A 5,683-nucleotide genomic window follows, 5' to 3' on the forward strand; every position below is an offset into this window, starting at 1 on the left:
GAGGCCTTTGAGCCAGTGACGACCTGGCCCTTTGAGCTTGAGGGGTGTACTTTATGGCGTGGAGATCATCTCCTCAAGCCATATGGATATGAAGGATGTAGTCCTCAATCCAGACCCCAGGGTCTGTTGTTCCGTCGTATGCCTCTATGTTTACGGGCTTGAATCCCTCTGGAAATTCGTGGTCCAGAACCTCATCGGTGAAACATAGGGGGTGTGCGGCCCCCCTGTAGCTGGGTGTACCGCGTTGTTCGGATGTTTGTTGTGTTGCATTGTATGCTGGGGCGCGCTTGCATGGTCCATAGATGGATCTTGTTGCACCGTCCTTTGGGTGCGAGCCCTCGCATTGGTTGCGTGTTGTATGGTGAGCGGCGTTGTATGATGCTCTGTGTTGGTAGAGGGGTCGTCTATCCGACCAGGTGGCTACTTTGATATTTGGTTGTGGGGGGTCTGAGGCCTCCTCATGGAATTCGGGTAGCAGCTTCCACTTTGGGTAGCTCCTGGAGGGGCGATTGTCGCCGTACCTTGCTGCCGTGTTGAGTATTTTACTCCATCTGATTTGGACTATGCCTTGTGCGGCCTTGAGCCTTTGCTTCTGCTTTTTCAGACTCCTCGCGGTGGCAACGAGCCTTTTACGGGCAGTCTGCTGCTCCGGGTGCCTGTCCGGCGTTATGTCGTCCGGACCATTATCCTTGATAAAAATTTGTTTGTTCGGTTTGATTATCCAGATTGCCGTTGTCCGGCAGCGGTTCGCCCTGCTCCAGCGCTGGGTCTGTGTGATCGCTATTTCTGTCGAGGCGGGATTTGGGGCGGCGCTTGTGTCGCCGCTTGGACTGCTTTTCGAGGGAACAAGCCTTCGGTGCGTCCTTCCGCTTCTCGTCATCATCTTTTGGTGCGTCCACCATGTATACGTCATATGACGAGGTGGCGTTCTAGGGCCCAATAGGCGCTAGTTCTTCATCGTCTCCTTCATCGGCGTCCATACCATCGATGTCCTTGGAGTCGAAGTCGAGCATGTCGGTTAAATCGTCGACGGTGGCTACAAAGTGGGTGGTGGGTGGGCTTTGAATTTCTTCATCGTCCGTATCCCAATCTCGCTGACCGTAGTCCGGCCAGGGCTCTCCTGATAAAGAGAGAGACTTTAGTGATTTCATAATATCGCCAAAGGGCGAGTGCTAAAAGATGTCCGCGGCAGTAAACTCCATGATCGGCGCCCAACCGGATTCGATCGGCAGAGGCGCGAACGGCTCGGAGTCCGGAGAGGAGTCCGGCTCCTTGGAATCATGAGTCTCGCGGAGTGCGGGGCCGGTGTTTGGCTCAATCACCGTTAGGATCGCCGCCCCCGAGGCAGCGTCCAACCATCCATCCACGATTGGTGCTGTTGGCTCTGAACTAAGGGTCGAAGCCGATGCGGGTGCGGCCTTTAGGGCACTGTTAGGTGGCAGAGCTAGATCATGCTCGTCGTGGCAGTGCGGGGCGCTTGGCAGTGGCTCGAATCCGTCGAAGATCAAGTCCCCGCGGATGTCAGCCATGTAGTTTAAACTTCCAAATCTGACCTGACGGCCAGGGGCATAGCTTTCGATCTGCTCTAGATGGCCAAGTGAATTGGCCCACAGTGCAAAGCCGCCGAAGACACAGATCTGTCTGGGGAGACAAGTTCCACCCTGGACCGCATCACTATCGATGATCGTGGGAGCCATCAAGCCTGATGGCGACGACACAGAGGAACTCTCAATGAAAGCACCAATGTCGGTGTCAAAACCGGCGGATCTCGGGTAGGGGGTCCCGAACTGTGCGTCTAGGCCGGATGGTAACAGGAGGCAAGGGACACGAAGTTTTACCTAGGTTCGGGCCCTCTCGATGGAGGTAAAACCCTACGTCCTGCTTGATTAATATTGATGATATGGGTAGTACAAGAGTAGATCTACCACAAGATCGGAGAGGCTAAACCCTAGAAGCTAGCCTATGGTATGATTGTTGTTGTGTATGTTGTCCTACGGACTAAAATCCTCCGGTTTATATAGACACCGGAGAGGGTTAGGGTTACAAAGTCAGTTACAATGGTAGGAGATCTACATATCCGTATCGCCAAGCTTGCCTTCCACGCCAAGGAAAGTCCCTTCCGGACACGGGACGAAGTCTTCAATCTTGTATCTTCATAGTTGTAACGCCCTCGATGCGGCTATATCTCCCACGTGTCGAAGCACGACTTAGAGGCATAACCGCATTGAAAGCAATGTCGCAAGTGAGGTAATCTTCACACAACCCATGTAATACATAAGGGAAAGAGATACATAGTTGTCTTACAATCGCCACTTCACACAATTACAAGAATAAAGGTTTACATCATCCGGATACAATCAAGGTCCGACTACGGAACCAAAATAAAAGAAGAACCCCAAATGCGACAAAGGTCCCCGATCGACCCCAACTGGGCTCCACTACTGATCAACTAGAACGAAGCAACACAAAGGACAAGATCTTCGACGAGCTCCTCCTTGAGCTTTGTTGCGTCACCTGCTCTATTCAGCGGCACCTGCAAGCTGGTTTTGGAAGTATCTGTGAGCCACAGGGACTCAGCAATCTCGCACCCTCGCGATCAAGACTATTTAAGCTTATGGGTAAGGTAAAGGTATGAGGTGGAGCTGCAGCAAGCGACTAGCATATATGGTGGCTAACATACGCAAAAGGGAGCGAGAAGAGAAGGCAAAGCACGATCGATAAAAGTATGATCAAGAAGTGATCCTATAGAAACCTACGTCAAACATAACTCCAACACCGTGTTCACTTCCCGGACACCGCCGGAAAGAGACCATCACGGTTACACACGCGGTTGATGCATTTTAATTAAATTAAGGTTCAAGTTATCTACAACCGGACATTAAGAAATTCCCATCTGCCCATAACCGCGGGCACGGCTTTCGAAAGTTCAAATCCCTGCAGGGGTGTCCCAACTTAGCCCATGACAAGCTCTCACGGTCAACGAAGGAATAGACCTCCTCCCGAGACGTTCCGATCAGACTCGGTATCCTGGTACAACAAGACATCCTCGACAATGGTAAAACAAGTCCAGCAAGACCGCCCGATGCACCGACATCCCGATAGGAGCTGCACATATCTCGTTCTCAGGGCAACACCGGATAAGCAATCCGTACAACAAAAACCAGCCCTCGAGTTTCCCCGAGGTGGCGCTGCAAGGGGCTCTAGTTTGGACCAACACTTAGACAAGCACTGGCCCGGGGGGGTTAAAATAAAGATGACCCTCGGGATGCGCGACTCCCAAGGGAAAGAGGCTAGGTGGCGAATGGAAAAACCAAGGTTGGGCCTTGCTGGAGGAGTTTTATTCAAAGCGAACTGTCAAGGGGTTGCCATTATAACACAACCGCGTAAGGAACGCAAAATCCGGGAACATAACACCGATATGACGGAAACTAGGGCGGCAAGAGTGGAACAAAACACCAGGCATAAGGCCGAGCCTTCCACCCTTTACCAAGTGTATAGATGTATTAATTAAATAAGATATAATGTGATATCCCAACAAGTAAACATGTTCCAACAAGGAACAACATCTCCATGTTCCAACAAGGAACAAACTTCAATCTTCACCTGCAACTAACAACGCTATAAGAAGGGCTGAGCAAAGCAGTAACATAGCCAAACAACGGTTTGCTAGGACAAGGTGGGTTAGAGGCTTGGTTCAACAATATGGGTGGCATGATAAGCAAGTGGTAGGTATCGCAACATAGGCATAGCAAAAGAGCGAGCATCTAGCAAGCAAAGATAGAAGTGATTTCGAGGGTATGGTCATCTTGCCTGAAATCCCACAAGGAAGAAGAACGAGTCCATGAAGAAGACAAATGGACGTAGTCGAACGAATCCTCACAACCACGACATTATCGGAACCAACCCGAAGAAGCAACACCGGAAAGAAGCAAACAACATAGTAAACACCCAACACATGACCATGGTATGATATGCGAGATGCGGTATGCGATGCATATGCGTGATTTGCAAGGGAAAGCATGAACCTGGCCTCAACATGGAAATCCAAGTGTGCCACTGGAAAGATGAGATGAAATCGCTTGAAAACGATATAAAGAACACCGGAATCGGAGTTACGGTTTGGAAATGGCAAGCGATTCAAATATGGCACCGGTCTGCGATTCACAGCAAGTAGCCATCTAAATGCAATGAGATGAACAAGCTACAGCTCCCAAACATGGCATAAAAATACATGGCAGGGATGCATTCATGATGCTTAACAAAAGTCTAGCACTGAGCTGCGGCCAATTCGTCCATTAACAGGTTCAAACAAGCATGGCAAAAATGCATATGACAAACAGATCTCAGACTTAGTGAAATTAACACTTGTCTGGAATTTCAGATCAGGTAGCACTCTTCGGATCAACAAAACCACATGCTACAGGACCTGAACATGGCAAAGTAAAGCATGGCATTGAGCTACACAAAGAGCTTAACAAAAGTCCCTTAGTGACCTTGAGCCAAAAGGGATCAGAAAATACAATTGCAAGCATGTGAACATAGAAAAAACAGAATCAGATCACAGACTTGGTGAAAACTGGAACATGCTGAAACATAACTCAAGTAGGCATGTTTACGAGCTCGATGCACTCACTACTGGGAAAGTCATGATAAGCTAAGCATACATCCATCAAGAACACACAAAATGCAAGCTAGACATGGAAAGAACAATAGCATATCATGCACGGATCAACTACAACATCATCGGCAAAATTGCAAACAAGTTGACAATCTGCCCAGATTCACAAAGTAGCAAAAGTAGAGCTCGATTGACTCAAGCTAGGGTTCTCCATAATGGAAAACAAAGACATGGATGGATAGAGCACTACAAGATTAACAAAACATCCTTACTGATCATCCTCAAAAGAGGCACAGATCACTAGGAAACAACATGAACATATGGCATCATAAGATAAACAGATCAAGGACTTAGTGGAATTGCTAAGTCCCTGAAAACAGAGTTAACAAGTGCACCACTTTGCAAGCTTGTGCTAGTCACCTCACACATCACAAAAATACATGGGTTGCACCTCTGGAAAGATGACAAAACCCTTAACAAAACATATGTAGAGCATCAGGGCATATCATGCCCACATTAAACATGGCAAAAATGACAAAAAGCTAAACGGCGTAGCAGATCTGACAATTATCTCAAGTAGCCTTCTTCTAACAGCATTTCAGGCATCAAGATGAACTCAAATGAAAATGATGCAATGGAATGAAATGATGTACTCTCTGAGATGAACATTTTCATATGCTATATGCATGAATCGGAGCTACGGACGCAAAGTTACAATGCAATGAACGTGAGCACTTGGATCAGGAAAAACCGGGGATTTTGTGATAATTATACCTCCGGAAAAGTAAAACCGGGACGAAGTGGTACGGGACAGAGGGATCCGGATCTGGACGGGGCGTTTGGATGGACGCGCGGGTGGATCTGATCCCGCTTCGCGGATCTCGCCGGAGATGGAGGAGACGGTGGCCGGCTCAAGGAGCTCCGGTGACCGGGCGGCGCGGCCGGGGTGAGCTCGCCGGCGGGAGGCGCATGGCGGTGGAGGAAGCAGCGGGGAGGCGCGGCTGCGGAGGCGCGGCAGCGGCGAAGTGGCGGAGCTCGGCGGCGGCGGCGGTGAGCGGCGGAGCG

Source organism: Triticum dicoccoides, chromosome 4A (assembly GCF_002162155.2).
Source record: "Triticum dicoccoides isolate Atlit2015 ecotype Zavitan chromosome 4A, WEW_v2.0, whole genome shotgun sequence".
NCBI classification, from domain to species: Eukaryota; Viridiplantae; Streptophyta; class Magnoliopsida; order Poales; family Poaceae; genus Triticum; species Triticum dicoccoides.